This window comes from Dromaius novaehollandiae, chromosome 14 (assembly GCF_036370855.1).
Source record: "Dromaius novaehollandiae isolate bDroNov1 chromosome 14, bDroNov1.hap1, whole genome shotgun sequence".
NCBI classification, from domain to species: Eukaryota; Metazoa; Chordata; class Aves; order Casuariiformes; family Dromaiidae; genus Dromaius; species Dromaius novaehollandiae.
This window is the reverse complement of record NC_088111.1, coordinates 545,212-556,419: the sequence shown is the minus strand read 5'-3', so window position 1 is coordinate 556,419 and position 11,208 is coordinate 545,212. Positions and strand designations below refer to the sequence as shown.

The 11,208-nt window shown below is 59.9% G+C and overlaps 1 long non-coding RNA gene across 1 annotated transcript; it reads right to left on the bottom strand.

Moving 5' to 3' along the window:
• Nucleotides 1-2,497: 2,497 nt before the first annotated feature.
• Nucleotides 2,498-6,558, bottom strand: LOC135329868 (uncharacterized). Its single transcript, XR_010391516.1, has 3 exons — nt 6,337-6,558; nt 2,962-3,180; nt 2,498-2,717 (listed from the first exon to the last, which is right to left on the bottom strand). It is a non-coding gene; the product is annotated as an uncharacterized LOC135329868 (long non-coding RNA).
• Between the last annotated feature and the right edge of the window lie 4,650 nt (nt 6,559-11,208).

Sequence of the window (11,208 nt, the reverse complement as noted above, 5' to 3'; positions counted from 1 at the left end):
CTGGAAGAAGAGGAGGACATCGCTCTGCAGAGCCCTGGTAAGAGTGCCCCTTCCCCCTTCGCACGCAGCGGCTCTCCCCACCAGCCCATCCAGGCACCGCTGCTCCGCCAGGTCTGTTCCTGCCCGCGGGATGCTGCGCGGTCCGCGGGAACCGGACAGGACCTACGGAGGAACAGGGAGCTCCCTCCATCTGTGGCTGCTTGGCGGAGTCCTGCTGCTCTCGGAGGTAGCCGGGGACCTGCACGCGTTGCAGACACCGCGCTCGCCACACGTTCGGGCTCAGGTGGCTCCAGCGAAGGCGTCACCAAGGCTCTTGCCCTCGCTCCTGATTCACCCCCTTCTCCACGCACATCTCTGCCTCCCGCTTTGCCACCGCCTGCAGAAGCAGGCACTGCGGGGAGGCACCCGTCCAAACACAGGTCTGAGCATCCGCCAAGAGCCCAGGCAGATGCTTCCGTTTGCCCATCTATCGCCAGAGGATTCAGAGATTCATACGACGGAGGTCTCTTCCTGGGTGGGTGCGTTGCAGCACACGGGGAGGTGAGGAGCTGGAGCCCTGGGACCTCCTGCGCAGCGACTCGGCATGCCCAGGGCTTGGGCGATGGAGAGACCGTCAGAAAGCTCTGTATAAGGCAAGTTTGGGTGGCAACGCGCTGCTTCCCCGCTCTGCGCTGGCAGGTCTGCGCCGGCAGCCCGACGCTCCCCTCGCCTCCGGCGGGGAAGAGCGGGAGCAGGGAGCGTCTTGCCACCGCCGCGCACCCGGGGCGAGAAGCCCCGCTCGCCCCACGGTCCCGGCCGGCAGCGTGCTGGAGGCCCGGGCACACGTCCTCGGTCTGCAGCGGGCTGGCAGCCAGGCGCGGTCCCCGCTCCGGCGAGCCTCGGCGATGCCCAGCCGCGGGACGGCTCCAAAAGCACCGCCCCGGGCGCTCGGGAAGGGGAAGAAATCCCAGCTTTCCCCGTCACGCTCAGAACTGCTCTAACAACCGCGAAGCATCTGATCTTCCAGGAGACTGATAGAGAGAGGATGCTGTGTCATTATCGAGTTAATTAGAAAAACTCAAATGGAGCTTTAAACATTTTTATAATACATTTGGGCCTTTTTGGCAGGATTATTGCATCTTTTGGGTTTCCATTTCCCATTAAAGCACTCTCAGTAGTGCGCATATAAAAGCCATGTGATCTTGGCTTCTTGCTGGTTTTTTTTCTTTTTTTGAAGACATCTTTTTGGGGGTAAGATTTATTAAATATTGTAATCAGTTAAATTCTGGCAGCTTAAACATTTTCTTTAATAGCCTTGTTAAATGTGGATTAGATTTAAAATCCCTGCCTCTGAACTCTTGAGCAGCAGTATTTATATGCAATGTTAAAAAAATTAAAAGCTTTACAAAGTGGCAATTACTCCTCTGCTGTAGGAGGAAAGAAACTGATTTTAAGTTATTTTAAGGTAAGTTTTCCAGCCTCATCCTTCTTGAGAAATACCACACTAGCGCAATTTATTCTTCCCAAGGGAAGGGCCGGCTCCAGGCTTGCACCGCTCCTGGAACTGGGGCGTTCGCAGGCCCCCGAGGCGGCACAGCCTGATCCCACGGCACCTCTGGGACCTAACTGGGTTTAATGGAGCTTTTTGCCATTGAATGCAAGTCAGTTTTCCTGGAGTGATTACCCCATCCCTAGAGGGTATTGCAGGAACAGATAAGAGCTAGAGAGGGACCAGAATACCACCAAGGACTGCAAAAATTCTCAAATAAAGGAGACAGAAAAACAAGTCAGAGAGGGAATGAATAAATAATAAACGGTGTAGAAAAGACAGTCTGGGAGCTGGGGGCTGCCGGGGATGGGTGCTGCGCCGGGACAGGCACCCTCCCGCCTGCCGGCTCTGCCCCCGATCGGCCCCTCCGGACCTCGGCCGAGACGCAGAGGTAAATCGACGTAAAGCGTGGTGCTGCTGCAGGAAGGGGTCCGCGAGCACGTTCTCCCCTCTCAGCCTTGCAAGGCTGCCCGCGGGGGATGATGCACCTTCAGAGGCAGAGAAACCCCATCCAGTCCTGCACCAGAGACTGAAGATTTTCTTCTTTTAAAATTCGTAAACCAACACAGAATGCAAGTTAAGTAAGGATCCCCCATTTACATATATCACCGAAACAACCACAGTGCTCGCTATGAATTATTTAGCAAACTGCACTTTCACACCGGCCCTACTCGCTCAGTGGCCTCCTCTCAATTAGGCATTTACTGCAGAGGGGTCAGTAATAACGGGTCACTTAAAATGCAAATATAAGTGACACTGGGAGAGACACTGGAGCATTTGTTTATGCTGCTCTATTACTGTGGAAATGCATTTATGAAGACTAGTTCCTGGCATTTTCCTTGTTGTGCTTTAAAATTGTTTAGCAAAGTGAATATTGAGCACAATTTGACCGGAGCAGCACTGCTGCCGGGCAAAGCCGCGTCCTGCCACTGGCTGGGTCTTGCCGTGCCCCGTCCCAGCGCCAGACCCAGCGCCCTGCCCGCGGCACCCGCGGCGCGTCCACGCGAGTTCACGTTCCCGGCCTTCACTCCCCGGTTTCCGCAGCAGCGGGGGATTTACCAAGACTCACCGGCCTTTGGGAAGCTGCGTGGGCACCACCTCGGCAGGGTCCCCGCGCCGGGACGGGGGCGTTTGCAAGGGCTGGTGCTGCTCCCAGCGCCAGTCCCACGCGGGAGGGCATCTGCGGAAACTTTCCGAAAAGCTGCTGCTCAACACCAAGGCAAGGCTGCCGGGCTGCGGAGCGCATGCAAGCGGTTCGCGCCGCTCCCCAGAAGCTCCGAGCCGGCACCGACCCGCTCCCACCCTGCCGATGGCGTCCGAGCCGCCCGAGCGCGGCTGCCCCGCTGCCGCCGAAGCGCGAGGCTGGAGGCTGGGCCTCCGGGGACTGCCGCTCGCGCCCGTGGAGGTCTGCAGCACCGCGCAGATTCACTCACCGAGAGCAGGACTGAAATGCAGCGTGAATCGAATCGCTGCTTGTCCGTAGCCGGCGATCCCGGGTGGCCTGCGCGAAGAGCAAGGGCAGCAGAGGCACCGGCTCCCGTCGCTGCTGCAGCACGTGTCCTCACGCAGCCTCGCTGGCACCTCTTGCCGTGGGGAGGACGCGGCTGCCCCGGCCAGCCTCCTGCTTGGCTTTGCAAAAAGCAGCTTCTGAACTGAAAAATCACACGGAGAGGGCCAGTTTCACAACCCGCCGCTGAGCGGTTTCTTCCCGGAGAGCCAGGCGGCTTTGCCACGGGAAGGCGCCGGGCTCGGACGGATGCTGGCGAGATGCGGGGCGAGGACACGGGAGGCTGCGAGCAGCCGGCCCCCAGCGCGCCCCGCTCGCTGCCCTGCCCGCGCCGGCACCGCCTCCCGCTCCCGAGGAGACCCGACCTCGGGTGAGAGGCACGCGCAGCCCGGCCACAGGCGTTCCCTGTGGAAAACTCCCACGCTGGGAAGCAGGGCTTGGGGATGCGGGGATCACATCCCTGGTCCAGCAGCATCCCGCAGGGCTGGTGGTCTGTCCCATCCCATCCCATTCCAGAGCCAGCGACCCGCAGCCCCTCCCAGCTCCTCGGGCCTCCGGGTGGAGCAGGACCGCGCGGCCGGGAGGCTCCGCTGCCGGCACCCGGAGCTGCACGGAGGGGCTGGAGCCGGAGGCGGCTGCGCTGCCCCAGCGACGGCTTGGCGGTGAGCCCTTCCTCCGACTCAGAGCCCATTCTCCATGCCCTGCTATTAGCCCTGTAAGGGATGGTGATAATAACAAGCCATTAATAGGAATCTGTTTGAGTGCCACTGTGTGGCAAGACTGTAAATTAATGGCCATTTCATTTATTGTCATTTTATCCATAACAAGATGCTGATTTTTCCCTCTGGGATAATGAAGTTTGTCCATATGAGCCGTAAATCCTCACTGCAGTACGAGGCTGGAGTAAGGTGTTGGATTAACTAACTAATGACAGAGATGCGAAAGCTCTTAAATCGCACTGGTGCTCCGGAGCGTGGGCGGCTGCCGCAGGGGAGAAAGTCCACGCAGCCCCCCCGCCACCTCCGTCGGCAGCGTCTCTGGGGGCAACAGCGAGTTATGTCAGATGTCCGATCAGAGAGACCCAAATACCTCCTCCAGGCATGGCCTCAGCTGCTTGTGTTTTCTGCCCACAGAAAACCAGCTCTGCAAAGGCAAACCTGTCTGTGCAGAGCGGCCCGGGAGCCTCCGCCTGACCGTCAGCCCCATCGGGGCTCCCGGGCCGCCCACGGCAGGAGCAGCTCGGGGCAGCCGGGAGGGAGAACCCATCCCTCCTGCTCCCTGCACCTGAAGCACAAAACAAAACACCCTGCAAATTTAAAAGCTGAAAAATTCCCTTGTGCTGCACATTCCCTAGAACCCCCAGGACCACCAGCCAAGGACATTGATTTTAACTTGTGAGCAAGTATGAGTTCGAAACAACTAATGCCTCAAAATAAAAATTAAAAAATAAAAGCCTCTTGTAATTAAACAGTCTTTAAATGGAAAGCAAATTAAACAGCGCTCTGAGAACAAGAATGAACCCCTCCATCCCTCTGCAGAGAGACTGGCCACAGCAGGAAAGAAACATACCTGCAAACAGCCCCTCCTGGTACCCGCCCCGGCATTTCACACCCGCAAACAGCCCCTCCTGGTACCCGCCCCGGCATTTCATACCCGCAAACAGCCTCTCCTGGTACCCGCCCCGGCATTTCACACCCGCAAACAGCCCCTCCTGGTACCGGCCCCGGCATTTCACACCCGCAAACAGCCCCTCCTGGTACCGGCCCCGGCATTTCACACCCGCAAACAGCCCCTCCTGGTACCGGCCCCGGCATTTCACACCCGCAAACAGCCCCTCCTGGTACCTGCCCCGGCATTTCACACCCGCAAACAGCCCCTCCTGGTACCGGCCCCGGCATTTCACACCCGCAAACAGCCCCTCCTGGTACCGGCCCCGGCATTTCACACCCGCAAACAGCCCCTCCTGGTACCGGCCCCGGCATTTCACACCCGCAAACAGCCCCTCCTGGTACCTGCCCCGGCATTTCACACCCGCAAACAGCCTCTCCTGGTACCTGCCCCGGCATTTCACACCCGCAAACAGCCTCTCCTGGGACCTGCCCCGGCATTTCATACCCGCAAACAGCCCCTCCTGGTACCTGCCCCGGCATTTCACACCCGCAAACAGCCCCTCCTGGGACCTGCCCCGGCATTTCACACCCGCAAACAGCCCCTCCTGGGACCCGCCCCGGCATTTCACACCCGCAAACAGCCCCTCCTGGTACCCGCCCCGGCATTTCACACCCGCAAACAGCCCCTCCTGGTACCCGCCCCGGCATTTCACACCCGCAAACAGCCCCTCCTGGTACCCGCCCCGGCATTTCACACCCGCAAACAGCCCCTCCTGGTACCCGCCCCGGCATTTCACACCCGCAAACAGCCCCTCCTGGTACCCGCCCCGGCATTTCACACCCGCAAACAGCCCCTCCTGGTACCCGCCCCGGCATTTCACACCCGCAAACAGCCTCTCCTGGTACCGGCCCCGGCATTTCACACCCGCAAACAGCCCCTCCTGGGACCTGCCCCGGCATTTCACACCCGCAAACAGCCCCTCCTGGTACCCGCCCCGGCATTTCACACCCGCAAACAGCCCCTCCTGGTACCCGCCCCGGCATTTCACACCCGCAAACAGCCCCTCCTGGGACCTGCCCCGGCATTTCACACCCGCAAACAGCCCCTCCTGGGACCTGCCCCGGCATTTCACACCCGCAAACAGCCTCTCCTGGGACCTGCCCCGGCATTTCACACCCGCAAACAGCCTCTCCTGGGACCTGCCCCGGCATTTCACACCCGCAAACAGCCTCTCCTGGGACCTGCCCCGGCATTTCACACCCGCAAACAGCCCCTCCTGGTACCTGCCCCGGCATTTCACACCCGCAAACAGCCCCTCCTGGGACCTGCCCCGGCATTTCACACCCGCAAACAGCCCCTGCTTGCAGCCGCACCTGCAGCCTTCCAGCCACGCGGGGTGCCAGCCCCAGGACGGTGCTGGAGGCTCCAAGCAGCCGAGTGATGGGAGCACTCAGCGGCCCCAATCGCACGCGAGGGCGAAGCCCCCGGTGCTGCGACCTCTTGCCCCTTGCCCGTTTCCCCGTTCCTCTCCGATCCCTCTTTCTCCTTTCTGTTTTCCCTCTTCTGTTCCCCAAACGCGCAGACCAGGCCGCCAGCTCCCAGGGCAGGGCACTGTCGGGAAGGGGACACGGAGCCACACACACACACCCTGCGTAATTCAGCATCGGTTTCATTTTAAATATTTTCTCACCCATCTCTGAAAAATAATAGGTGGCCAAACTTTGCTGCTGCTGCCACCGTCCTTCCTGCAGCGCGATTGCCGTGGGGGATTTATAGCCCCCGCGCCTGGGTTACGTGTGCTCTGCTTCACCGCGGGGCAGGGCAACCATAAATTCCGTCCTCCTCCGGAATATGTTCCAGCCTCCTCGTTTTCTAATGAAGCGCTAAACCTCGGAGCTCCCCTCTGGCCTCGGTGCTCGAGACGAGCAGGTTTCCGCCGAGCCGACAACCGGTTTGTCACGGGCCGGAACTCGCCTTCATGGGCGAGCACCGCTTCTTCCCAGATCCGCACGAATTTGTCCCGACTCCCCTTCCGAGGAAAGCCGCGGAGGCGGCGTCCGGCCCTGCTGCGGCACGCGGGAGGCCTGGCCCGTGCGATTCCCTCGCACGCGCGTGTGCACAGCCCTGGCGAGCCGACCCCCCCCCCCCCCCGGCTCCGCACTGCGGCGTTGGGGCGGCACCGGCTCCCTTCCCTCCGCGCCGGCGGCGGGGACCACCGCGTGCATTGGCACACGCACATCGCCGCTGCCGGAGCGGCAGGTGCCGGCGCGGAGCAGCGCGGGAGCCCCGCCGGGAACAGGCATCGGCTCCCTCCCGGCGCCGGCTCCGAAGCGCGTGCCAGCGGCCGCCAGCCGCGTCCCCTCGTCCCCGTCGCGCGGGGGGGGGGGGGGGGCCGCGTGCAGGAGGGTGGCGAAGGCGGCGGGAGGGAGAAGCGGCCGGGAGGCAGGATGAGACCCGGCGAGGACGGTGCGACGAGCTGCCGCGTGGCGCTGAGCTCCCCGGCTGCACCGCGCGGTGAATTATGGCACGCGCTGCATCGCAGTGATGCGACGCTCTCAATATATTCTGCTTGGATTGGCAGGTTGGTCTGACGCTTTCTCAACTGACTGATAAAGCACTAGACAGGGGATTAGTCCTCTTGGAAGCTAAAGAAAGAGGTAATTTGGGTTGTTTATAGCCTGCAGGGGTGGAATCAAAACGTGGCGAGCTGAAAGAGTCAAACTTTTACAGCACATGGCACAGCCGTAACTCAGCACAAGCATCAAACATCGCAGCCCTGGGAAACGCGCTCCCGTGACAAAAGGCTGGAAAGGCAAAAAGAATGGGAGGAATTCATCTGTTTCTGGGACAAATACTGTAATGAAGACAGGAAATGCCAAAAAAAAGTTAACCCTTGCCTGGGCCACTCTCGGCCTCGGGCCGTTCGGTGCAGGCCGCTTACCCGCGCTTCGGAAACCTGCAGGGCATCAGAGCAGCTGCTGCTGGTCAGGCGTCGCGGCAGCCCAGATCTGACCTTGGCTTCTCAGCATTAGATGAATAGCAGCTTTCCCCCAGCTGGGTTTTGCTGGATTTTTATAGCTTTTAAATCTAATTGCTGAGATGGAGTTATAAAATTATAATTTTAACCATTCAATAACTGGTCATCTATTCCTGTGATTATCCCTGATTATTAAATGAACAGCTGCCTCCAAATATGTTTGCAACAAACTAATTCAATGAGTGCATGTGCCTGAATATTCACGCCGCCGATTGGCGGCACAGACCTTTAAGATTTTTCATTGTGGCTTTAAAAGTTAATTTATCTTGACAGTTTAAATAAATACACTTCCATCAGCTTTGGTTAGTGCTCCAGACTGTAACATTTTATTTGTCAGCAGCAAAGGTGTGAGAGTCCCGGCTTTGACGTCCACTCACAACACAACACGGTCGATGGAAATAAGCATCAGCGTTTGTAGATCTCAGACAAGTCCTGTTCGCCGGTTTGACAACCCTTCTCTGCGCAGCGCTAACAAAACGTGACACTCCACAGTCTGTCTGTTTTAGCATTGCCACTACATTTTGCAGCCATCTCGAGCAGCCGGGAACAACCCGCCCTCCCGAATGCTGAAATAGGGCCAGACCGGCCGGTGCGGCAGCCGGAGAGCAGCTCCGGCCAGGTGCCGCAGGTCCATCCCGGCCTCTGCACTGGCAACAGCATCCGGTGCTGCTTCTCCTCCCGCTCCTGCTCCTGCTCCCGGCGCTGCCGGACGGACACGGGCGCGACAGCCCCCGGCCGGGAGCAGGACTCGCGTGGCCAGACGCAGCCCCGCGCGGGACCCGGGGCGCCCACCCGGCTCCGGCAGCAGCGCAGAGCCGTGTCCTGGGCGGACGGCACGGACCGCAGCGAAAACGCGCCCGGGTCTGTCCGTGGGCACCAGGCAACCGCCCCTCTCCCAGCACGGTGTCCGAGAAAACGAAATGCCATTCTCCTACTTAGGTTTCTGCATGCTGCTCAGGGCAAGCTGAGCTTTTACTGGCTAGCAGAACATTTTAATAACATTCATAGCATGGTGCAGTTGGTCTAAGCACATATATATAAAAATATGTATATAAAAATATATATATATACACACATATAACTGTGCACCGCAGACGAGTGCCGCAGAACAGCTATCTCAGCCTCGGGTCTCCCGGCTCGGCAGCAGCGTGCGGCTCCACAGCCCGGCGGGAGCCCTGGGCCCTGGGGAAGGCGTCGGGGCCGCAGGCGCGGAGAGGAGCGGCGGCCGCTCCGGGAGGCAATGCCGCCTCTCCCGGCAGCGCATCCCGGCTCCGCTCGCGCAGCCGCTCGGCCGGAACAGCCCCAAAGCCGAGCAGGGGCCGGGGCCAGGACATGGCCTCCCCCGGGCCTCGTGGAGGCCTCCCTTGGAAATCCTCGAGGAGCTCTTATTAAACAGCCAAGAAAAAAGAAGAGGGAAAAATCTATTAAAGTGTTTGAAATGTAAAGTAGGGCTTTCATTTTAACAGCTTCCCTTGTTCCTTTTGTCTTTTTCTGTACAGAGATTTCACAAGAAAATACACAGTTTGACAGACTTTCCGATGATATTAAAGAAGGTAACACCTGATGCTGGGGGAGCAGAGACAGTTTAATTGCGCGAGGCCAGAGCTGTCGGACTCCGACCTGCTGCTTTGCAGAGCCGCACCGACGGGTGCAGACGGCACTGAGCAAAGTCCAGCAGGGACACTGGTACCCAGCTGCGGCTGCCACCTCCCCGCTGGAGAGGGCCAAGACCATCACAGAGCCTTCAGAGACCTGGAAAACTCGTGTCACTGTTGGGCATGTGGAGATGCTGCTTGTTACAGTCCCTCTGGTTGCAGCCTTGCAGGGACCTGCAGAAAGGCAGCTCTGGCCCCCCGGGAGGTGGTCACCCCCAAAACAGCAAAGGGGACAAAGAGAAACAGGGATGGAAAAGGAGAGGGATGCATGGAGGATGGAGTGGGTATGGCACGGTCACGGACACGGGGACTCGGCCGAAGGCAGCGTGTCCGGCAACGCAGCTGTGTCCCCATCCATCCTGTCCCGTCCTGTCCCATCCCACTGCTCGTGGTCGGTATGAACTAGAGCACACGCGGACTCAAAGGGGCCGTGCTGCTCCGTAGCAAAGGCGACGCGAGGAAGATGCGGAGAGCAGAGACACCCCGACCCGGAGCCGCTGGCCGGAACCGCCTGCGCTGCACTCGTGGCACCCGCCGCCGCCTCCAGACCTGGCACAGCTCTGCTGCCGACGAAGGCAGGGCCGAGCACGTATTCCTCCTAAACCCTCAGTTCCTGGGGGAGCTGAGCAGGAGCCTCAAGAGCAGAGAAGGCATCCAGCAACGCCGAGAGCGGGGCAGCCCGGGCCGGCCGTCGTTCTGCTGTGCAGCGAGCAGCAACCCAAGCCCCGCATCGGCCTGACTTTGTGTTAGGACCCGGGTGGCAAGAGAAACCAACAAATAAAATATTAACAAAACCATCAGCTCCTGCCAGCACAGGTGTCCTCACCCAGAAATGCCGCCTCTCCCGCAGCCGAAGGGACAAGGGGGGGGGGGGGGGAAGACACACTCCTGCTTTTCTAACAAGAAGCAATAGATTAAAAAAGCTAGTTAAAAATTCATCCAAGAGAGGCAGAGCTTCCCAAGCATATCAGAGTTAATATTTATAAAGGGGATTGTTGCCGGGTCTCAATTATCCTAAAAGCTCGGTACAACCGATGCATTGTAGAAAGCGCGAGCGCAGGCACGTCGAGGGAAAACCATTCCCTGTGACCGCTAACAAAACGCAATCAGATCTGCAGCATGTGGAGCCAATTGATTTTCAACAAGTTTTACAGTGTAAACAAATGATTGATTCTTGGGCTCCTTTTATTCCAGCAGCCTGCTCCCGGCGCGGGCGAGGCGGGCGGTGGTGGGGCCGGTGCCGGGCCGCACGTGCCGTTCGTCAGCCCCCGCGCGGGAGCCCGGGGCTTCCAGCCCCTCGGGCAGCCACTGAACAACCCGCGGTTCCCCAAGGAAGCAACCGGCCACGCGGAATCTTTCTGCTGCCAGGGCCATGTCGAACCAGCCTCTGCCTTCAACCAGAGTCAGTTTTTTATAGCTTTTACATTTTGGTCTCTGATGTTTCCAGCCGTCCTCTGATTTACACGAGACGGAGGTGACACGAGCATCTCCAGTCGCTGTATCGCCGCTCGCCGTCAGCAGCCGCCACTAAGCCAGCGGCAGCGGCATCGCCAAGGTCGCGCGGACCCGTCGCCCGTCCCGCGGGGAAAGCGGCCCCTGCCCGGCCTCCGGAGCCGGGGGGCTCGGGAAACCCACCGGGGACCCCCCCCCCCCGGGCACGCGGGACCCCCACGCCGCCGCCCCGGCCGCGCCCCCAGGGTGGCCCACGCCGCGCGGTGGGTTGGCAGCGCGGAGCCGCTCCGGGCACAGGGCCCGCTCCCGGCGCCAGCCTGGCTCCTTTCCCCGCGAGTGGGCACAAATTCGGCGTAAAACACAAACGAGGGAGGAGGCAGCAAAGTCACTGCTTGTGGGGGTGCTGAGACATCCCTGC